The 23,435-nt window shown below is 52.0% G+C and overlaps 1 protein-coding gene and 1 non-coding gene across 5 annotated transcripts in view; one reads left to right on the top strand and one right to left on the bottom strand.

Annotated features, from left to right (window-relative positions):
• Nucleotides 1-4,154: 4,154 nt before the first annotated feature.
• Nucleotides 4,155-4,257, bottom strand: LOC112920392 (U6 spliceosomal RNA). Its single transcript, XR_003235055.1, has one exon. It is a non-coding gene; the product is annotated as a U6 spliceosomal RNA (small nuclear RNA).
• Nucleotides 4,258-18,861: 14,604 nt separating this feature from the next.
• GRIK4 (glutamate ionotropic receptor kainate type subunit 4) overlaps nt 18,862-23,435 on the top strand; it is a 422,857-nt gene continuing 418,283 nt past the window's right edge. For 3 of the 4 annotated variants that reach the window (XM_072729516.1, XM_072729517.1, XM_072729514.1), the window contains exon 1: nt 18,862-19,000. The gene's annotated coding sequence lies outside the window, so the exon portion shown is untranslated. The remainder of the gene's footprint in view (nt 19,001-23,435) is intronic. The other variant, XM_072729515.1, reaches the window with a different exon arrangement.

Here is a 23,435-nt window from a genome sequence, read left to right as displayed (position 1 = left end):
CTAAGGATGTGACTTTTTATTTATATTCTTCTTGCTCTGTCTTATACAAGTTACATTAGAAAAGCTTAGGCACCAGCACTTGGGTAGCTCAGCAGTTGAGCATCTGCCTTCGGCTCAGGTCGGGATCCCGGGGTCCTGGGATCGAGTCCTGCATCGGGCTTCCTACGGGGACCCTGCTTCTCCCCCTGCCTGTGTCTCTGTCTCTCTGTGTGTCTCATGAATAAATAAAATCTTTGAAACGAAAGAAAGCTTAGGCACCAAGGAGGCCTTGATTAATCTTCCTGGCAGTGACCGTCCAACATCTTCCTGCTTATATGAGAACATCTTTACTGGGGGAGTAGCCAGCTGGCCACTAATGTGTGAGCTGTGAAGACACCAGCAGTTGGCAATGTTGCAGCACCTGGGCCAGCTTCATTGAGACCTAATGCACATGTCATACAGTTCATTCCTTTAAAGAGTACAATTCAATGACTTTTGATACACTTTTTAAAATTGTAAAACATACGCACATAAGATTTGTCATTTTAACCATTTTTAAAGTATATAAGTCAGTGGGATTAATGGTTCACTTGAAAATAACTTTGGCTTAATGCTACCCTAAATGAAAATAGGATGTCTTTATTACCATTCTCATCCCCAACGCTGGATTTCCTAAGGTAGCAACATTTTTTTTTCTTTTTTTTTTTTTAATCCCATTTCAATCCTGAAAGCTTGCTGATTTGGGGACTTGTTGGTATGTTAGTTTTGACATAGACGTATCATTTGACTAATTCTTAGGATGACATTTGAATGTTCAGTCATTCGGGGGCACATTTGGCCAGTAGATCTGATAAGTACAGCGAAAAATGCTTTATATTTTGCAGGATTTTTTAGTTAAGCCCTTTAAAAATTGAGACTTTAAATATACTTTGTGGCCATTAAACTGTTAGTGCTTGCAAGTGTGTTTATGAACGTAGGTTGTGGGGGAGATGAATACCTGTTCCATTCCCACTTGGTCCTGGATGCCTATCTTCTAAGAGGAACAGCAAAAATTAAGCACTGTCTCTGCCTGTGAGCAGTTACTTATATTCTTTCCATCCCTCTCCCAAGCCACGGGACTGGCTCACCAAAGGTTTAGTACCAACTGGAAAGATCAGAGGATCTATCCCGATGAATAATTGCTTTTCAGTTGATGTCTTTCTACTATGACGAATGTCCTCAAACATTACAGATAAATAGCTAGATCTAGGTGTTTCCCATTTTTTCCTATAATGGCAAGTGTCACCCATACTGCTAACTGCAAGCACTTGCTTGATTTTAGCCACCAGGAAGCATGTTTGTTTTGCCAACTATTGCTAGAGAGACACCAGCATTCCCTGAGCATCAGCCAAGGCCTTGGTGTGAAACCATTTAGGGTAGGTAGAGAGCTCTCTATTCTAGTCTTTTCCCCTTACTTGGTGAGGGTGCTTTTGGGCCTACCTATAATTTAAGGCTTCCTTTACAGCATTTTATTCTAGGGTATCCCTTTCTTTGTATACATGTAATTTTTTTTTTTTTTTTTTTGGAGAAGTATCTGCACAGATCAATTTTTTTCTGCAGGGCAGCCGAGCTCAATCGTTTTGATCTCAAGATCACTTCATACTCCTAAAAGTTATTGTAGGTCTCCTGGAGGATCTTGTATTCATGTGGAATGTGTCTACTGACCTTGACCTCGTTAGAAAGGAAAATGAGAAAATTCCTTATGAGAAAGGAGAAAACCAATAAAAAACATTAATTCATTTAAAAATAATTGTAAGCCCATTTTTCACAAAATGATTCATGAGAAGAATGTTACAGTTTTTCAGATGTCTTTAATGTCTGTCATAGTAAAAGACAACTGGATTCTCGTATCTACTTTTGCATGCAATCTGGTGTGCTATGTTGCTTCGATTGAAGTATATGAAGAAATTCCAGCCTCACACAGACACATATTTTAAAAAGGGAAAAGTATTTTAATAGCCTTTTCAGATGGTTGTGGTTATTTTGATACTACACTGAAACTTGACGAGTGGTAGTTTCTTAAAAGAGCAGCAATGTGGAATCTGAAGCCACATCAATGAAATTTTTATACTTTGTGACACTAAAATACATCAGTCCATTTTAAACTTCAAGTGTGTGAAAAATGGCATCTTTTACCCATGCATGGTTTTATAATACCCCGTATCAATAATCTGTAAAATAACCGGTTTCCTGAACTACACAGACCTTCACTTGTTGACACATTTCTTTACATAAAATCAAAAGCTCACGTTCATTGGTATCGATAACTGATCTCATTGGAGAAGTCTCACGGTGGTGGACACAAATTTCCAAATTAGTAGTCTGATGAAAATAGTTATGATTGGATCCCTGAAAATCTTGGCGACACCAGGGGTTTGCAGACCATACTTTGGGAAGTGTTGGGGTGGTGAAAAGAGCCTGAAGGGTCAGGTTCAGTTCTAGCTCTTCTGTTCACTCGCTGTGTGACCCCGAGCCGGTCACCCCCTGGGTCCCATTTCCTCAGCTCCAGATCAGGGTCAGTAATACTTAATGGAGTTATTGTGGGGCGTGAATAAGAAATTTCCAAGCATGTGGATCGGTGTCTCTCTAGAAAGCTGGTGGTGGCAGTATTTTATTCTAGGAGTTGAATACTTAAAGTGGGAAAGGTGAAAGATGATGAATGAATTTGGGATATGGAAATCTCTCTCTTGCGAAGGCAGCCCTATTTCAGGTTTTATCATGGTTTTGTGTGTCCAAATGCTAGGCTTACGTGTATGTGTGTTTGTGAGAGAGAAGGAGGGAGAGAATGTTCATTTTTAAAAAATTGGTTGCTGGCCTATATAATAATATACTTGTTTAACCTAGTTCTTTTAAACGTAAAGAAAGAAAGAAATGGTAATTTAGTAAGAACTTTGGTTTTAAGATTTTATTTATTTGAGAGCATGAGCAGGGGAAGGAGCAGAGGGAGAGGGAGAAGCAGACGCCCCACTAAGCAGGGAACCCAACGTGGGACTCGATCCCAGGACCTCAGGATCATGACCTGAACTGAAGGTGACACTCAATCCACTGAGCCACCCAGGTGCCCCCAGAACCTTGGTTTTAAGAAGCCTATGTATTGAACTTGTGCTGCTTTGGTGCTACTGTTATAAGGGGGTGGAGTGTGGTCGCAGGAGACGTCCCAGAAATTATGCAGTCCTGTGTAACTAATGGTTTTTTTCATCTTGCTGAAAGCCTCCTTCCATACGCAGTGTGCCGATGCTATTTGGGTTTATCCTCCCATTAAAGCTAGACCTTGGTAGTTTGGAAACATCTTTAATTTCCTTAAAATATATGAGCTGCTTACATTTTTAATTAATGGGAGACTGAGTTATAGTGTGATTATTTAATGAAACTTTGCGTTTTATCTTCCTAAAAATGCATATATTACCATAGCTACTGCGGTAAAGAGCATAAGCGATTTTCATATTCATGTATGGATATGAACTTCTTATGCTTTAGGACCTTTTCTGGAGAACGCAAACCCTGTAGCCCAGACAGCATGGCCTGAAGGGCGATGTGGGGCAGGGTTTCTGGGGCTTTCCCTGTCTTCCCCTCCTATCTGTACATCAGACCAAGGAAGCATGACCAGACCAAACTAAAGTCCTTTCTACTCTCTGCTCTCATTTAGCTCATTGTCTAACCCGGAACAAGTCATTTGCCAGGTTTCTCATCTTCTCCTGAGGAAGTTAGGTGCCGGTTCTCTCTTGGGTCCCTCCAGTCCTGACAGTCTCCAAGGTTGATGACCCAAGAGCACAGAGGTGCAGCTTAGAGGGGGCTCGCTGGGCGGTCCCAGGTGAGCCCCAGCCTTTCCTGGCCTCGTGTGTTCCTCCAAATAAGAGCATAATTTTAATGTCACTCACGGAAGTCTGTCCCTGGAAATCTCTCTTTGCCCTCTTCTTCTTCGGCATCTCTTCTTTTGATAGATTCCTCTAGTTGAGCATGACCTACAGTCTTCTGAGGCATTATTTATAATTTCTCTGTTGTCCTCATCTCCATGCTAGTTTACAAGAATCTTGAGGGCTTTTGGGGAAGCGGATCTAACATTCCTGGTTCAGAGAAGACTTTCTGAGCATTGGCTGAGAGAGACTGACAGGTCTTTTTTTTTTTTTTTTTCTTTTTTTAATATAGAACACTTCTCAGATTTGCATGTCATCCTAGCGCAGGGGCCGTGCTAATCTTCTCTGGATCATTCCAATTTTAGTATATGTGCTCAAAGCGAGCCTGAGACTGACAGAGCTTACCTCCATTCCCTCTCGTGTCCTGATTGATGGCCTCTTCTGAAAGGCTTCTGGAATTTGGCAAATTCACAAAAGTTGAGTGCCCGGAACCTGAGGTAGCTGGATTGATTATTTAGCCAGCAAGTGCAGCAGCAGCAAAACGGGCCCAGCCAGCAGAATGAGTCCCAGAGAACTTGGAGACTTTCATGCAATCAAATATTTATAAACAGCTCCAGTGGAAGGAAAAGAGGCACAAAACTCTCCCTATGCCTTGCCACCTATTGAAAGTAAAAGCCTCAAATTTGGGGCGCCTGCGTGGCTCAGTTGGTTAAGTGTCTACCTTTGGTTCAGGTCATGATTTCAGGGCGCTGGGATCGATCCCCGTGTGGGCTTCCCTGCTCAGGGTGGGAGTCTGCTTCTCCCTCTCCTGCTCCCCCTGCTTGTGCACGCTCTCTTTCTCTATCAAATAAATAAATAAAATCTTTTTTAAAAAGGCCTCAAAATTTCTTGACCTTTTTCTTTTTCCTTTTACAAAGTGGCCTCTTTGAGATACATTCTAATTTGATGGGGGCAGCCAGTGATATTTGGCTGCAGTACCTACGGAGCCTAATGTTTGCCTCCTGTGGGGTATCTGTACTCTAATAGGAGTGTGGGGGAAGGTTCTGGAGCTGTGAATGTGAGTTTTGATTGATTACCTGACATGCTCAACTTCTTCCTGTCTCTTCAGGGAAGCGCCGCATCGCAATTAAGCCTGGGCACAGGTAGGCAGATTAAGATAACCCGGAATCTTTCTATCTTGGGTCGGAGTACCTGGGCAGCCACGACTGATAGGGTTTCCTGACTAATCCGTCAAGTTTATTTCTAGCTTTGTTTCAGAAAAGAAAGGATTGGAGGAACAAGGTGTTTGAAGATGTTTGGTGGGAAAAAATAAAATGTTGGCCTTCGGGGAAAGAGGCAAAAGTTCAGGATCGTTTATCGTTTTTGTTACTAGGGAAGGCCTGTAATGCTTTTTTCTTTCAAAATGTATTCTTTTTTAAGATTTTATTTATTTATTCATGAGAGACACACAGAGAGAAGCAGAGACACAGGCAGAGGGAGAAGCAGGCTCCCTGCAGGGAGCCCGACTTGGGACTCGATCCCGGGTCTCCAGGATCACGCCCTGTGCCGAAGGCAGATGTTCAACACTGAGCCCCCCAGCACTCAAAATGTCTTCCTGGTGTGCTCCTTGCTCTATCCCCAGCGTGGCCGGGTCGTTTTGGACAAACACCAGCATGAGCGTGGGTTCCTGCTCCTCACGTCACTTGTCAGCCCAAGAACCGTAATGGCTCTGTGGGGACTCCCACAGGGAGATCCAACTCTACTTAGTTTCTGAGATGTTCATGATCTCTTTGGCCAACTTGATTTCCCTCTCCTACCCATCATGGCCCTTCACCCGAGTGAGGCTCAGCCTCCTCCCTGCCCCCGCACCTTGCCCCCAGGTAGTCCTGCCTCAGCCTTTGCCTTCAGGCCAGCCCAGAACGTACCTGTCCATCCATGTCTTGCTCGTGTTTCCAAGCTCCCTTTTTTCATTCTCTGCAACTGCCAGCTACTGTTCTCTTTCCCTGACTCCTTCCGCAGTTGGGGCTTCCCCCTGTATCCCATCAAATCCCCACATTTCCACTTAGCAGTCCGAGTATTGGGTGCCCGCTCCGCAGAGCAGTGTGCCGCATCTTGGGGAGGATGAAAGCAGGGGCCACAGTTCATTGTGTACAAGCTGCACGTCAGGCGTTGTCCCCTTATGTACCTTACCTCTGATCTTCACAAGCACCCCAAGAGGTAAGTAGTTTTTCTCCTTTTTTTTCCTTCACAAATGAGGTGATGGAAGCTTGGGGTGATTCTCGTGTCCCTGATGGAATAGCTAGGCTTCAAAAGAGGGCCTGGCTTCCACCAAAGCCTTGTCTGTCTCACCCTGCTGTGGAAATAGTTTCTTCTCTTAAAGATGTTTGCAATCAAATAGCGAAGGCAAGGGTATGACTATCACTTATCTGCCTTTCTCCCTTTACTAAATTGCAAGCTATTTACGCTGGACCAAGGGGTAGAAATTTGCATTTCATTTCAGCCGTTTGATCCCGGGACAGGTTTGGACACAGCTGCACATAAAAAGGATAAATCCAGCAACTGAATCACACTGAGTAGAAAGGGGACAGTTAGCAAATGGGGAAGCTGGTGAAAACCCACACTGACAGCCAAGAGGCTTGAAATCGGTCATGACAATGGGAGGAAATGGTATAGTCGAGGTAGGGTCTACACAGGTTGGCATGTGAGTTACTATGCAGAAGAAGGAGGGGTTAAAAAAAAAAAAAAGAAGACTGTTGCATGGACCTGAGAGATTGGTGTTGCCATTAGCAGAAGTGGGGAAGCGTGAAGGAGGGAGGCTGTCAGGGGAAATTAGTTCCATTTGGCATGTGCAGTTGAGGCAGCCGTCTATCAACAGCCACGTCATCCAAGAAGCTGCAAGTGTGGTGCTGGAGGCCAACTGGAGTCCCACCTGTTGGTGTCCTGGCCCGATGCAGAACGGGAACCCTGCGTCCATAAACCTCAGAGTGGAAAGTGCTTCCGAGTCCATCCACTGATGAACGGGTCAGCAAAATGACACATCCACCCAATGGAATGTTATCTGGCCCTTGCACGCTACATCATGATGGTCCTCGGAAACTTCACACCAAGGGAAGAAGCCAGTTACAAAATACCCACAGATTGTATGATTCATTTACATGAAACGTCTAAAATAGGTGATTCCATAGAAACAGCAGATTTTTGGTTGCCAGAGGCTGGGAGATGGGAGAGTCCAAATGGGTTTGGAGGGATCAAAATGTTCTGGAATTCGAAGATGGTGACAGTTACACAACCTCACAAATACACAAAGAAACATTGGATGGTGAATCCTATGGTATGTGAATTATGTCTTTTCTTTTTTTAATGGAAGAAAAAAAAGGACCTCAGAGATCGCCCACTTTGTTCCCATCCTGAGTGATTCAATGCTTTCATCCATCCCCTACCTACACTCCTTAAACATGCTTCAACAGCTCCCGTCACAGGGAACTCACCATCCCGCACACCTCGTAGGGTTGTGTTGATGAAAATGAAGGAATAAATGGAAAGTTTGTCGTACCTAGCATATAGTCAACACTTGATAAATGATCTTTTTTTTTTTTACTTCTCTCCTGCCCTTTACAACACTAGAAACCCAGTAAGAGCTCAAATACTACATGTGTTTGGTCATCCAATAGCCTAAAAAGCCCGAAGCACCAAGCTGAAGCAATGATCTTGTTGGAATAATCTGTGTGAATGTAAGGTTGGTTAGGGATTTTGTTTTTTAAGAGTCTTGATGGGGTCTACGGATGCTTTTACTGCCAATGAGGTCAGTTTGCTAGCAAGTTTGTTTTTCCCCTTCATGAGGTGTGCACCCAGCGTGGCCAGAGATCTGAGGTGCTGTTGGTTGGAGACAACTGGGTGACCGCCCAGCAACATGCCAGGGGAGCTTTGATCCCAGGGTCCTGGGATCAGGTCCCACATTGAGCTCCCCACAGGGAGCCTGCTTCTCCCTCTGCCTGTGTCTCTGCCTCTCTCTCTGTGTGTGTCTCATGAATAAATAAATAAAATCTTAAAAAAAAAAAAACAATTGAGAGCCGTCTTTATTTAACATAAGGCAGGTGACCCAAACCTTCCTAGTAACCCTCTGCATTTTGGTAAATAGAAGACAGAACCAAAGCTACTTTATACAGTGAGGGAAAGTAATGAGTCACTTCCCCAGATTCTTATCCTAATCTCAGATTTTATCCCTGTTTTGGCTGAGGTCAGGCGAATACTATGAAATGGTATGGCACCAAAATCCTAGGCAGGAGACACTTTATTTAGGGTCAATCATCTACAACACTTGGTCACCTTTTACAAGCCGTTTGATATAATCTGTTGGTCTGACGCAGCCCTGGCCATGGCTGAAGACGTCTGGGTGATCTCCTGGATTGCTTCCTAAACCACTGCAATAAACCCAACAGGAGAAGGCCTCAATAGCTTTGCACCAAGGGGGCGTCCCTCCCACCTCTCATTCCCTCGGCTTCCTCACCGCCCCCCCCCCCAACCCACCCCCGATGCTGGGCAGCTAGGCCCACAGGACACCAGCGTTACTCTCAGAGGAACAAAACAACTGAAATGTCCCCACCTGCATTTTTAACTGGTCGGATGGTTTCCAGATGTCAGTGTGAAGCATTTTTCCAGTGGCTCAGCGGTTTAGCGCTGCATTCAGTCCAGGGCATGGTCCTGGAGACCCAGGATCAAGTCCCAAGTCAGGCTCCTGCATGGAGCCTGCTGCTCCCTCTGCCTGTGTCTCTGACTCTCTGTGTGTGTCATTTCATGAATAAATAAATAAAATCTTTAAAAAAAAAAAACAGCATTTTTCCTAATCAACATTGTAACCTTCTGGATATTTGTTCAGCTACGTTGAATATACTCTATTAAGTGGAACTCTACAGACGGGAAAGCAGGTCTGAACCTCGCTTCTCTGAAGACATCATGATATTTCTTATTATTTGATGGTGTTAGTGTTTTGCTAGGATATTAGCAAGCAGTTTGCCTGCTGGAGGGTTGTCATTGCCTCTTCAGCCGCCAGTTTTTTTTATTATAAATTTATTTTTTATTGGTGTTCAATCTGCCAACATATAGAATAACACCCAGTGCTCATCCCCTCAAGTGCCCACCTCAGTACCCATCACCCAGTCACCCCCACCCCCCGCCCACCTCCCCTTTCACCACCCCTAGTTCGTTTCCCAGAGTTAGGAGTTTCTCATGTTCTATCTCCCTTTCTGATATTTCCCACTTATTTTTTCTCCTTTCCCCTTTATTCCCTTTCACTATTTTTTATACTCCCCAAATGAATGAGGCCATATAATGTTTGTCCTTCTCCGATTGACTTATTTCACTCAGCATAATACCCTCCAGTTCCATCCACGTCGAAGCAAATGGTGGGTATTTGTCATTTCTAATGGCTGAGGAATATTCCATTGTATACATAGACCACATCTTCTTTATCCATTCATCTTTCCAAACAAACAGTTTTGAATGAAGTTGGAAAACCAAGCTTAGTTTCTTGACTCCTCCTCTGGCTTCGCATCTCTTTCTCTGCTCCTTGCCACTGTGGATAATTTGCTGTTCCCATCTGTCCATTTCCTCTGACCCTTGCCACTGATAATATGATTAAAACCTCCACTCTGTTGCTTTTCATTTACTTCAAATCATTTCTGATTATGTGTGCTGTATTTTCTTTATTTAGACCCAAGGTATAATTAGGGAAGAGAGCTGGACAAAAGAATCTTTTTTTGTTTTTCTGTCTCTCACCATGGTGTTGGATGGAAAATGCTGCCCAGCATGTCGGGTAAGATCCTAGCTGCTCCGTGTCTTTTGTAGCAGTCGGGGGGAAAAGGTGCCTAGCTACGCCAATCCAGATGTGCGATGGTAGCTTGTTTATCTTACTTTGTGTTTAATGAGATTCTTCAGCTATTGTTACTTTGAAGTACGGCTTCTATTTTATCTAGCATTTATTAAATGTCAGCCATGTGCTCTGTTGCACACAAGGGATACTATGGTTCTTTTTTTTATTTTTTAAAGATTTTATTTATTCATTCATGAGAGATACAGAGAGAGAGAGGGGGGAGACACAGGCAGAGGGAGAAGCAGGCTCCCAATGTGGGACTCGATCCCAGGACCCCGGGATCACACCCTGGGCCGAAGGCAGATGCCCAACCGCTGAGCCACCCAGGAGCCCTCAGAATAGGATGGTTCTGTCTGGATTAAGAATGTAGAATGCTTGTGAGTTTAGTTTCAATGCTGGTGATTAAAAATATGTACCTAGTGGACAGTGTATGTCATGGTCGGGTATGTTTTCCAAATATTTTCTATGAAATAAATAAACATTAGACCCTGCCCCTGGGAAAGACATATCTAAGACAAGGCACAAGGAAAGAGAGAGGAATAAAACTCACTTTAAAAGTAAGATTGATTTAAAAAGAAAAAAGTAAGATTGATTTAAAAGCAAGATTTAATTTTTGCTTTTGTTTCAAGTGATAGGTTGGATTTTTTTTTTTTTTTTTTTAGCTCTTTTGGTTTTGGGTCTTACCAATGTTTTCCATTCTACAAAGAACGTTTTGATCTTTTCATCTGGCCCAAGGCGAAATTGGTGGCTTGGCTCCGTTACAAGGGAAAAGCCTGGAACGGGAAGAAGCAGGAGTTTGGACGAGAGCGTGCTCCACCAAGAAGTGGCATAGCTTTGTTCAATTAAATGCTTTGTTCCTCAGGTTCTTTACCTTCTACAGCAGGGGGCGCCTGGCTGGCTCAGCCCCCCCCCCGCCCCCCCCCCCCCCCCCCCCCGAGAGTGCAGGCTTCTTGATCTCAAGGTGGTGAGTTCAAGCCCCACATGCGGCATGGAGGCTTTTTAACACAAAAGTTTAAATAAATAAAAATAACTGTATAGGTATTACATCAGGATGGTGGAGTGGTTAAGCTAGAACGGTAGCGGAAGGGGACTTTGCTGGTTTAAAATCAGAAAATACAACTTGAAGGCTCATCATTTACTACTAAATGGGTTATGTCCCCGTCTTTGAAATGGGGCTAACCCCACAAGTCATGATGAACCCATAAGTATGATGGTGGCTTCGAGTGCATTATAAGCTGTGAAGTGTCGTGCAAATATCAGTTGTTAGAGTGGTAGGGAGATGGATCAGCTACCTGCATGATGACAGAATTGAAAGGTTTTTATCTTGAGAATGCTTTCCACATAAGAGATGTATTTTGTTTTGTAGCGAGGAGGGAGCAGGGGCAGCAGTGTTGAGCTGAGGACTGATGTTAAGCGGGCTGACGCCTACAGAAGGGCCTCTCCAAGCCCCACAGGAGTGAGGGAGATTCCGGAGGGCAGGGCCCCATCTCCCCACACCTGCCTGCACCCCCCCTCCATGACAGGGCCTGGCACCTAGCAGCCAGTGAGCAAACTGCTCACCAAACCCCACTGAACGTTGAAAACACCCCAGCAGGAACTCTGTTATCTGACAACATAACAATGGCATCCCATCCACTTTTTTATCCAACTAGTCCATAAAGCAGATCCTTATATGAACATGAAAAAATAAAAATCTTAAAAAATAATAAAAAATAAAAATCTTGTCTCTAGGGGTTGGGAGAGAGAAGGCCTACATCCTGTTCTGGTTATTGTCTAAATATTTATGCATAAGTATTTTTTCTTGGGTCTTGCTTTGCCTCTCTCTTTTTTTTTTTTCAATTTAGTTTCTCTCTATTTCTCTTTCCCCGCCAAATTTTTAAGTCAACCATATCACCTCTACAGTCTGCCTAATTAGCATTTGAAAAGCAGTGCACTCCATCAGACTGGGCGGAGGGGGTGGGGTGCAGAGAAGGATAACCTGGAGTCGATTTGTATTCCAAAGAACAGGGTATTATTGTGCGTGGTGAGCTTCACCCAAGTGCTTAATGCTTGAAAATGCATGAAGAAAACCATCCTTCCTCTAGCAGGTGGTACAGTCTGACTCGAGGCATAAAAGCAGTAGATATATTGAGATACTTTTTCATTTTTCTCCACTGACTGTTTTCCTTTCTGAATGTGTACGCATGTGTGCATGTTATAAGAAGTCATTTAAAAAACAAGCACGATGTTCATCTATTCAAATTGGTCTTATTTGAGAACTATCGTCCTGTGTTGTAAATAGATTTCCTTTTTTTAACAAGGCCATTAATGCTATTTACCTAGTAACACTTGTGGTGTATCAATAATATTAATTTTGTCAATAGAGCATTTAAGTGATTATTGCATTTTCTAATATTAAGTATCTTCACTACACTTAAAGAAAAGTGCCCATGCATCTAAAGAGAAAAGCCCAATCCCATGAGGCACATGTTTACTTGCAACAATAGGAGTTTCTCCAAAGACTGAATTTTTTTTTTTTTTTTTTGCCTCGGGCCAAGGAGACAGACTGAGAATCCAAGAATTTAGAGATGGAAGGTACCTCATTCAACCTCCTAATCCAACGCTGGAATCCCTTCTCTGGCAATCCTGGCAGATGGCCATCCATCTGCTTGTATACTTCCAATGCTGGGGAGCTCATTATCTCCCGAGGCAACTCATAAATTCTTTCTTATTTGAACTAAAATCGGCCTATAACTTCTATCCATTGGTCCTGGTTGTGGAGCAAATGGGAACGATCTTCAGTATTTGAAGACAACTACCACATCTTCCTTTAGTCTTTTTAAAATTAAGATAACTAGATGGCTCTAAATTAAGGCTTTCGCCTGGAATCTGGAAGAGTAACGACGTAAACAACTGAGTGTTAAACCGTGCAGTACCCAACACAGAACTTCCTCTACAAAGGAGCTCGCGGGTAAGCGTCTCTTCCATATCCACACTTGGCCGCGGCCCACTGCGCAGTACAGTTCTTGAACGTAACTCATCCCTCATTTAGCGGAAAGTAGTAAGAAATCTGCCCTGAGTGAATAGAAATCCCACCTATTCTTTTTTACTATTCTGAATTCCTTTAGAGGGCATGAGCTCCTAAAAATTGCTATGAGATAAAATGTAAAGGTTTTCCTTTAGAAGGGAAAATTAAACGCACCAGAACATAAATTTTTGAAAGCAGGAACTATGTCCAGATCTTCTTTCCGTACCCCTTAGTGCCTAATATCATTCCTGGCAGATGGAAGCTGCTGCTGATTTACTGTTTTGTTGAGCTGAAAAAGGGAACTGGCCAACATTATGTTGAAATATACATGTCTCTGGGAATGCACACACACATCTGTCTGTCCACCTACCTGGCTGTGCATCTGTAAAGAGAGACATATATGCACATGCATATGCACACACATTTTTTTTTCTACTTTTTACTCTCCTGGGATTGTTTCCTAATGATTCACAGGACGACCTAATGCCACAGTGCAGACAAAACTGTTCTCTGGATGAACTGCCAACCCCACACACCTGGGGTGATCTGGAAGGTGGCATCTTATTTACATATTTTGGCATCTTATGTATTTTTAAAAAATTTTAATTTATTTATTTGAGAGAGAGAGAGAGAGAGAGAGAGAGACTGGGGCAGGGGGCAGAGGGAGAGAGAGAATCCTAAGCCAATTCCCCAACTGAGTGAGCGCAGAGCCCGATGCGGGGCTGGACCCTGGGCTCTGAGATCAGGACCCAGGCTGTAACCAAGGGTCGGATGCCCAGCCGGTGAGCCACCCCGGTGCCCTCGGCATCCTATTTTTGTATCCTGAGATTGTCGCACCAAGAAGGCAGATCCTCTCCTCCTGTCCCTCATTGCTAAAGCGATCGTACCTTGCTTCCAGGCAGCTCCCCCATTCTTCCTCTGTCCTAGCTCTCGCTCCCGCTCCCCTGTACAGCTTCCTCTGCTGCTCTTGTTCTTGGAGATAAAGAAGGACAACAGGGAAATGGTGAGAAAAAGTACTTTAGTCTTTGTCTAGCACAGACTTCAGTGGGCTTGTCGCCATCTCACAGTGGTCTCTGCCCAGCATCCTTCTCGAAGCATGCTTCCCACCCTCCCCGAGCCAGAAGCCCCAACTTGTTTTTGTTTTTTTAAGATTTTTATTTATTTATTCATGAGATACACAGAGAGAGGCAGAGACACAGGCAGAGGGAGAAGCAGTCCGATGTGGGACTCGATCCCAGGACCCTGGGATCCTGACCTGAGCCAAAGGCAGATGCTCAACCCCTGAGCCACCCAGGGGCCCCCAGAAGCCCTGAGTTTTAACCCAGCTTTGCTGCTTCCTTACTGATTTCTATCTGGAACATGGGCTCTCGAAACCTGCCTCGCCTGTGAGAGCCCATGAGGAGAGGCGGATGTGGAAGTAGAAAGCTAACCACAGGTATGACGCTGGCTTAGAAGCAAGCATAGCACCCCTGCTCTCTGGGCACCAGCTGCCAGGCTTGACCATACAGGCGGTCCCCACGCCCCACTTCCTAGCAGGTGCGGCCGCAGGGGCCGGCCTGCAGCTGCAGCCCAGGTCTGTGGGAGATCCGGGCAGAGAATTACAGGTGCACACCCAAGCCCGTATGTGCCGAAGACCCTCGGTCCCAGCGCTGGACTTGCCATAAGCCACAGGTCCCTGGTGCTTGCTGCCACCCCCACACAGTCTGCCGGCCTAGACTATGCCCTCGCGACTGTGTTAACTGTATGAGATATCCTACAGAAAAGACCTGATCTCCGAGTGGATCAGACTGTGAGAAGACAATGTACGGCCTCTACGATATTTTTCATTTGCCTGAACCCCAAGAGGCCAAGCCCTGGATTTGTCTTGTTTTCTACTTTGTCTCCAGGGCCCGGCGCATAATAGGCACCAAAGATTTCTGGAAGAAGAACGCATTGCCATGGCAGCTTATCTCCTCTACAGGGTAGTAAATGGAAATTGAGACATGGGGTGGGAATGAATTAGGTTCTTATGCTGGGAGGAGAGCTCGAATACAGAAGGAGAGGCAGGTTGTATTCCGATCAAGGAGGATCCAAGTTTCCCCTGTAATTTCAGTGTGAGTGGGATTCTGTACGCCTAGACTAATACGATGGAGGTAAGAGAGGCTGGGGCAGGAGAGCTGCCTCAGAACATGGTCCTCAAGGTGGAGGGGCTGCTTTTTCACAGTAGACATAGTCTTTGCAGTCAGCTAGGCTGAGCAATGTGCTGCCACGGGGCCTGGGGTGGCCCCCAGGTGTGCATGTTTGCTCTTCACCGACACTTGGCTACAATGTCCATGAAGCAAAACTGCTGTTTAGAGCATCCTTTAAGGCAGGAGTAAAAATCAAAGTGAAATCCAAGACCCATTCTCTTTCTAATATCAATTCTTTTTTTCTTTTTAAAGATTTTATTTATTCATGGGAGACACAGGCAGAGGGAGAAGCAGGTTCGCTGCGGGGAGCCCAATGTGGGACTCGATCCCAGGACCCCGGGATCACAGCCAGAGCCAAAGGCAGATGCTCAACCGCTGAGCCACCCAGGTGCCCCTCATATCAATTCTGCTTCTAAACTGGTTCTGTTAGACATTATTCTTTAGAAATGAACCATTTATATCCCAAACAGGTGACCAAAGGACAGAGAATTATTTCATTTCATCCGGAGTTTGAGTGTAGTTAACTAGCAGGGTTGCCGCACGTCACACCAAGAGGTGATAAGGATCCTCGGTCAGGCCCTTGCTGTCTCCAACCTCAAGGCGCTCCACCAGAACCCTACCTTCAGCTTAGGTTTGTAAAGACTTCAGGTTTAGTGGAGGCCAGTAGTTTCACACTGCCTGTCAGGAAAACCCATCTGGCTCCCCCAAATCAGTGGTGGAAGCAAATTTGATTTGCCAGAACTGCAGACCTCACTAACCCCCACTTCACGTCAGCTCATCCATCCAACACATTTACTGAGCACCTGCTATCTTGGGAATTCTGCTGCTAATATAGATTTTTAAAAAAAATCCACACTCTCATTATGAACTTGTGGTTAACCTTCAAAGGGATCTTCGGAAAAGAGATGGTAGGCAAATTTAAGAACAACTATTCTGCTCTGTGGATCTACCTGAGGAAAATACAAAAAAGGGAGAAGCTAAAAATAAATCCAAGGGAACAAGTCCATAGTCTTTAAGTGAATGCAGACATGGATCAAGTGAGTAACCATAAGTGCAAGAGAATTCTAGAGCGGGGAGTAATTAATTCTGTTGGGAGGGGACCCGGTAGCAGGGCAGGAGCAACTTCTTGTAGGAGGAAATTCTTAAACTGAGGTTTTTTGTACCTGTGTGTGTGTGTGTGTGTGTGTGTGTATGGGGTGGGGGTGGGAGGCTTCTTGGCCGAAATTGATGTGTTAGAGCACAGAAGCATAAAATAGGAGGACCAGGGAACTAACTGTGGGCAGCTTGGCACTGATGGAGCCTGAGATGGGCAGTGGTGGGAGATGGGTGTGGCCAGAGGAGTGAGCAGGGATCTTAGGTGCTATGCTGAGGAGTGTTGGGCTCAGTTGTACTTTATAGGCCATATGGGGTCATGAAAAGGGGTTTAACCTGGGTTGCGAAGGAGTAATGCTCACTTTAGATCCATCACTCGGGCAGCCATCTGTGGGGTGTTAGGGGCCAGTCTAAACTCATCAGTTAGAGACTGCAGCCATCTGTGGGGTGTTAGGGGCCAGTGTAAACTCATCAGTTAGAGACTGCTGGCATGGTTTCTAAGAGACACAGGGATGGCATGTCCCACGAAGTCAAGTGTTGATAAGTCACCCAGTCACATCCGTTGGCCCTACTGATGCAGTGGGTTCATTATGCACTTGTGATAAACCTTCACAGGGACTTCTGGAAAAGACAGGGCAGGTAAATTTAAGATCAAGTATTCTTTGCGGATCTACCTGAAGCAAATGCAAAGAAGGAAGAAGCTATACATCAATCCAGAAGAACAGACTCCTTCCTGTGGGCTCCAGCCACCGAAGAACTCAGGCCCACCAGGCTGCCCAGGCACGCTGAACCCTGGCTGGGCGGGATGCCTCAGTTAAGGGATGCTTCAGTTGAGAAGGTCCAGGGGCAGGAGTCCCATTTCCCAACCTCTCTGGAATCCCCCAAATGGTCCGGACTGACGTCCCCACCCCATCCCCACTCCCAGCTGAGCTCGGGAACTTAGCTTGTCATCTGGAACGAAATTCTGATTGACAAGTGGCATTGATGTTCTGGAGAAAAGAAAGCGGAGAGCAAGCAGTGAGTACTCAAAACAACTCATCAGCTGGTGGCAGAAAGAAGAGACAGGTTGTCCCTTGGCAACCACCAGGGTGGGGCTGACAGCGGGCTTCCCTGGCACTGCCGCCTGCCTCCTAGAGGACCCCTTGCTTCTAGGGGCAGAGGCCTGATGGGGAAAGACAGACTGATCCTCGCAGCAAGGGGGAGAAACCGAGGTCCTCATTAGGTCACAGCCAAGTCTACCTTGGACCCATCAGCAATCTCTCTGACCTTGTCAAAAGCTCCTTCCCGCCTCCTTGGTTAATAGGATGAGCTCACCAGGCAAAAGAATAAGATGAAGCATTTCACTTAGTGTTTTTCCTCCGAAACCTTTAAGCTACTACGGTCTTGCTGATCTTGCCGCCTTCCTGTAACAGAGGCCCTGGATCCACACTTGGCATTTCACAGTTTGAAGGAACTTTAGAGATTACTTAGTTTGCTTTTCTGGTGTGTACAGATGTGGAAACAGAAGCCAAGGGTCCTGAAATCTCTTGCCTGGGATCCCCTGGGTGACCCTCCAGGGAACCTCCTGCTTGGCCCAATGCAGTCCTTCTGCCCATTTCGCCAATGAGGCCCAGGCCAAGGGACTAGAGCTGGAATTAGGAGGTAGTTCTGTGCAGCCTCTTCACCGCAGGTGGCTGGTTTGCAGGCTTCCACCTCTGTGCAACCTTGCAAGGTTGATGCCAAGGCGATTGCAAACGACGGTGTCTAAGAGCTGTGTTCAGGGCACACAGTCGGTGCTAAATAGTGTCTTCCCTAAGGAGCGAGCACCCAGCCGCGAGGGGAGGTGGGGGATGGGAGGATGGGAGCCACATTCCGGCCTGCAGCCCGGGGGGCAGGGAAGTGGTCAGGGCAGGGCGGCCAACCCTGCGTGGGGGGCGCAGGGCCAGCCAGGACGCTACGCCTTGGAGGCCAGGACCCTGCGGGCGTGGCTGGGAGCGAGCCGTTCACCCGGGTCTGGGTCTGATGGGGCTGCGGGTGCGCGGCGCGGCGGGGAGGACCGGCGGGCACCCCCCTAGCGTGGGGGGGGTTGGAACTAGTGTCTGCGGGCCTCGCCGTCCTCGGGCCTCCTGCCCCCGCCTCCTGAGCGCAGCTGCGGTGCGGGGCGCCGGCGCCGACTGTGTCGGAGGCTTGGTTGCCCTCCTGGTCCCGCCGCTCGCTACCTCGCTCGGGCTCAGGCGGGGCCCTGGGCTGGACCGGGCGCCCCCGGCCTCGGGGCCTCTGGACGCACCGCACCGCACCGCGGCCTGGAAGCCTCGACGGGCTCCCCGGCCCGGCTCCCCCGGCCCCTCCCCACCCCCGGCCCCCGCGCGGTCCCGCCGGCTCTCCCGCTCCTGCCCCGCGCGGTGCCCGCGGCCCCACCAGGGGGCGCCCTTCGCCCGCCGAAGCCGGCCGCGCCGTACCTCCGGGGCCCGGGCCCTCGCGCGGGGCGTGCGGGTGCGGGTGCGGGTGCGGGTGCGGGTGCGGGTGCGCGCGGGAGCCCCCCAGCCCCGGCCTCCAGGGCGCCGCGGCGCAGCGCCCGCCCTCGTCCCGCGGCCCCCCCACGGCGGCGGCGGCAAGTTTGCCCCCGGCCGCCCGCCCGCCCCGCTCCCCGGCTCCCCCGCTCCCCCGCTCCCCGGCTCCCCGGCTCCTCCGGCGCTCGGCTGCGGGGCGCGTCGGCGGGGCCCGAGCGGGTGCCCGGGGCGCGCGGGCCGCCCTGCCCCGAGGGGCGCCCCCCCCGGCCGCCGTGCGCGGGCCGCCGCAGTCCCCGCGCTGACCGCCGGGCGGCGCCCCGGCCGCGCTCCTCCCGCCGCCCGCTCCCCGCTCCGCTCCCCGCTCCCCGCTCCCCGCTCCCCGCTCCCCGCGCTCGCGGCCGGACACACGCCGCCTTCGGCTGCCGGCGGAGCGCGCTGGGGCCGCCGCGGCTGCTGCGGAAGCGGGGAGACCCGAGAGCCACGGCCCGGCCGCCCGGCCCGGCCCCCGACGCGGAGCCGCCCAGGTAAGGGCCCCGGGCCGCTGCCCCGCGCCGCCCGCCCCCCGCGCCTCCCGGGCTCGGACCCCGCGCTGCGCCCGCGGCTCCCCGGCCCGGCCCGGCCCGCCCCCGCCCCCGCCGCCGCCGCCGCCGCAGCCCTCCCCGGCCGCCCGCCCTGCGGGTCCGGTCCTGCGGGTCCTCGGGTCCTGCGGGTCCCCCGGGCCCCCCCCGGCCCCCCGGGCCCGCCGCCCCCGCCCCCGCGCCGCGCCCCGCCCCGCCCCGGGGCACCCGCGCCCCACCCGAGGGGACCCCCTTCCCCCGACGAACGAGGCTCCCACCGCCTCACCCTAGTTCACCCGAGTGGGAAGCGAGGGACCAACTCCGGGACCCGCATGCGGGCGTGCGGTGGGGGGGGGGCGGGGGGCAGCGCCGGAGGGGGCGGGGCGGGGCGGGGGGCCGGGCCGGGTCGGGGTCGGGGCCGGGTCGGGGTCGGGGTCGGGGTCGGGCGCCCCGGGCACCTGCGCCCGCCGCCCCGCCGGCTCCCTGGAGCCCAAGAAAGTGAGAGGAGGAGCGGGCGCGGCGCGGGAGCCGGGCGGGGGCGGGCGGGGGCGGGCCGGGCCGGGCTGGCAGCCGCGGGGCACTGCGGCCTCGGCCTCCCCGCGCCGGACCTCGGGCCGCGGCTCCGGCACCGCCACCCCATGCTGCCATCTTCCTGCCGGCGCTGTTGTCTGGCGGCCCACGAGGTGCCACCTCCCTGCCTCCCTCCAGCGGCTCTCCCGGGCATGTCTCCCCGGGGCCTGGGGGCCTGGCGAGCGAGGGGAGCCCTGGGCCCGGCCCGGCCCCTCGGGACCGCCCCGAGCGCTCCCAGGACTGGCCCGGCCGGGCCCCAACACGGGGCCACCCTCCTTCCCCCCCGCGGGCCGCCGGGCGGCAGGGACGCTCCAGGAGCACCTGCCGGCAGCGTGGAGCCCCGGGGTGGAGGCCGCCCGGTGGGCAGTGCGCGGCGAGGGAGCCCGCCCCGGGGGCCTGGGGGTCGCCGCGCCCCGCCCCGCCCCGCCCGCGCCCCGCCCCCCCACCGGGCAGGGAGCCCCAGGAACTCCGCGGCCCGTGGGGCGGGTCGGGCTTGCCGAAGCTGCAGCCCCCGCCTCGTCATTAATCAGGTTTATTATCTTCCCCGCTGGCTCGATGTGTTCCTCAAGGTCGCGACCCTTCGGAGAGTTGATCTAATATGCACACATTACAGCGTCCGGGTTTGTTTGATTTTCCGTATTTTGTTCATTTCTTGCGGAGCGAGCTTCCCGCGGGGAGCTGTGGCCGGGCCTGCCCACCGGGCTCCTGCCACCCGGCCGGCCCGGTCCCTGGTCCTCCTCCGGCCCCGCCACCCGCCCCCCGCCCCCCGCCCCCCGGGCCGGGACCGAGGGAGGCTGATGGGGAAGGGCCGGGGGCCGCGGGAGCCACCAGGGGAGGACACTCTGCCCCTTCTCTGCTCCCGCCCCTCCCTTCCCCCCAGGCATCCTGATCGTCGCTGACATTTTGGGCGGCACCGAAAGTTCTTTCCAGAGCCTGGGTCTGCGCCTGGGTCTGGCTTCCCCGGAGGACGGGAGGACGGAGAGGGAACTCGGGCGGAGTGGGAGGGAAGCGGGACCCCAGGGGTGACGCGGGGGCTCCTGGAGACGGGTCCGAGCCACATCCAGACGGAAGGAAGGAAGAAGGGCCGAGGAGCCGTCCCGGCCCGGGAGCCGCTGCTGGAAACCGGAGCGGCGGGAGTAGGGGCGAGCAGGGGCGGGCGGTGCGTGGCTGGTGCGGGGGCGGAGCCGTGGGGGGGAGCCTCTCCTGCACTTGGGCCGAGTGCGCAGCCCTTCTGCGTGCGATGAGCGCGCAGCTTTCCAAACGCTTTTTAGGAGAATTACTTCGTCTGATCTCTACCAGGGCCCTACCAGCGCTTCGTCTGCACCGTCACCCCGTAAGGAGGTGTCACTGATCCCCCAGACCCCGGCGGGGAGAGCTTAGTGTCCCGCTCGGCAGCCGCGCGGGAGGCCTCTGGACTCCCAGCCCAGTGCTCCGGTGCTGCTACTTGTTGCTTGTTAAGGTCTCTGCTGTCCGGCCCTCGCTCTCCCAGGCCCATGCTTCGGTTCATCTTCCCGTTCTCCCAGGTCGGCTCCACGCTTTCCCCTCCCCGGGCTGGGGGCGGGGTAGGGTGCTGGCTGGCGGTCCCCACGCCCATCCCACGTCTTAGATCAGGCTAATTCTTGGCTCCGCATTCACAGTCCCTAGACTGGCTGCTCCAGCTCTGTGGATGTCCCCCCAGACCCCTGCCTGTCCCCCTAGCCCCCTGGATGCCCCCCAGCCCTCTGCATGTCCCCCAGCCCCCTGGATGCCCTCCCAGCCCTCTGGATACCCCCCACACCCTGCATGTCCCCCCAGCCCCCTGCATGTCCCCCCAGCCCCCTGGATGCCCCCCCCCAGCCCTCTGGATGTCCCCCCAGCCCCCTGGATGCCCCCCAGCCCTCTGCATGTCCCCCCAGCCCCCTGCATGTCCCCCCAGCCCCCTGGATGCCCCCCAGCCCTCTGCATGTCCCCCCAGCCCCTTGGATGCCCCCCCAGCCCTCTGGATGTCCCCCCAGCCCCCTGGATGCCCCCCCAGCCCTCTGGATGTCCCCCCAGCCCCCTGGATACCTCCCACACTCTGCATGTTCCCCCAGCCCCCTGGATGCCCCCCCAGCCCTCTGGATGTCCCCCTAGCCCCCTGGATGCCCCCCAGCCCTCTGCATGTCCCCATAGCCCTCTGGATGTCCCCCCAGCCCCCTGCATGTCCCCCTACCCCCCTGGATGCCCCCCAGCCCTCTGCATGTTCCTCCAGCCCCCTGGATGTCCCCCCAGCCCTCTGGATGTTCCCCCAGCCCCCTGGATACCCCCCACACCCTGCATGTCCCCCCAGCCCCCTGCATGTGTCCCCAGCCCCCTGGATGCCCCCCAGCCCTCTGGATGTCCCCCCAGCCCCCTGGATGCCCCCCAGCCCTCTGCATGTTTCCCCAGCCCTCTGGATGTCCCCCCAGCCCCCTGGATGCCCCCCAGCCCTCTGCATGTTCCCCCAGCCCTCTGGATGTCCCCCCAGCCCCCTGCATGTCTCCCCAGCCCTCTGGATGTCCCACTAGCCCCCTACATGTCCCCCCAGCCCCCTGGATGCCCCCCAGCCCTCTGCATGTTCCCTCAGCCCCCTGGATGCCCCCCAGCCCCCTGCATGTCCCCCCAGCCCCCTGGATGCCCCCCAGCCCCCTGCATGTCCCCCCAGCACTCTGGATGTTCCACCAGCCCCCTAGATGTCCCACCAGCCTCATGGATGTCCCACCAGCCCCTGTGGATGTCCCGCGATCCCTGCCCCAGACAGGTGGTTCCTCTTGACTGTCCCTCGCAGGGAGTTCAGGTTCTCCCAGGCACTGTCCAGATACCACAGAGACCTTGGTTCCACCTTCTTCCTCTGTCTCCCTCATCCCACTCCTCGGCGCCTTATCTCTTCAGGCCTCAGTTCTTTTGGGCGCTTCTGGTGCCCGGCCCGAGCTTTCCTTGCACACTGCCACTGTCCCACGTGGGGCTTTAGCAGCTCAGGGCCCGGGGGTGGTGGTGGGGGTGGTGGTATCGCAGCCTCCTCCCCGCGGGCTCAGTTTCCAGGCACCTGCTGCCCCACCTGCTTCCCTACAGAACATGGCTTTGGTAATGTGTGACCAGGTCTCCGGAGCCTCCGTGGCGCCCCTGGCTCCTGGACACGGTCCCCGGTGGTAGCTTGGACTTGATGGCCTTCCGCTTGCACGGCCCTGCCTTCTGCCTGGGGACCCGATCCTTGACCCGCTCTCGCTCTGGGCACCTGACACGCTGGGCCCTCATCCTTCCCCTTCCTCCTCTTTTCTGCCCACTTACACTTTGCCAGCCTTCAAGGGGCAGCCCGGGAAGCCCTCCCTGCGCCCCAGCCCGTCACCCTCTGCAGGACCTGGTGGCAGCTTCAGCCACCAAGTCTCAGACAGGTCTGGCTTCCTATCCTGGTGTCACTCTCTGAGAGACTTTGAACAAATTGCATAACCTCTCTGGGCCTCACCTGTCTCACCCATAAAATGGGGACAGTCTCACCTGCCTGAAAGGCTTGCTATCAGCATGACCATATGTGGGGGGGATGTGGTTTGTGGGTCCCCGCAGGGCACCTGCAGGTAGGGTCCTCTCATGCCACCATCTCCTACCTGCTGTTGCTGTTTCTTTGTCCCTGTTTGTCTCCCCACCCAGAAGGCAGGTCCCTTGAGGAGAAAGACCTTTCCCTGGTGCCTGAATTTTCGGTCCTTGGCTCCTCACCAAGCGTGCACTGTCTTTCGACACCCATACGTTGGCCCCTGCTTACAGTAGGGATATAAGGAATCGTTGTTACTTGCTGATGACATTTGGTTACGTAAAATAGGGTCTGCCTTACATTTAACAA

Source organism: Vulpes vulpes, chromosome 12 (genome assembly GCF_048418805.1).
Source record: "Vulpes vulpes isolate BD-2025 chromosome 12, VulVul3, whole genome shotgun sequence".
In the NCBI taxonomy this organism is placed as follows: Eukaryota; Metazoa; Chordata; class Mammalia; order Carnivora; family Canidae; genus Vulpes; species Vulpes vulpes.
The sequence above is the reverse complement of the archived record's forward strand: the minus strand, read 5'-3'. Positions and strand labels throughout refer to the sequence as shown.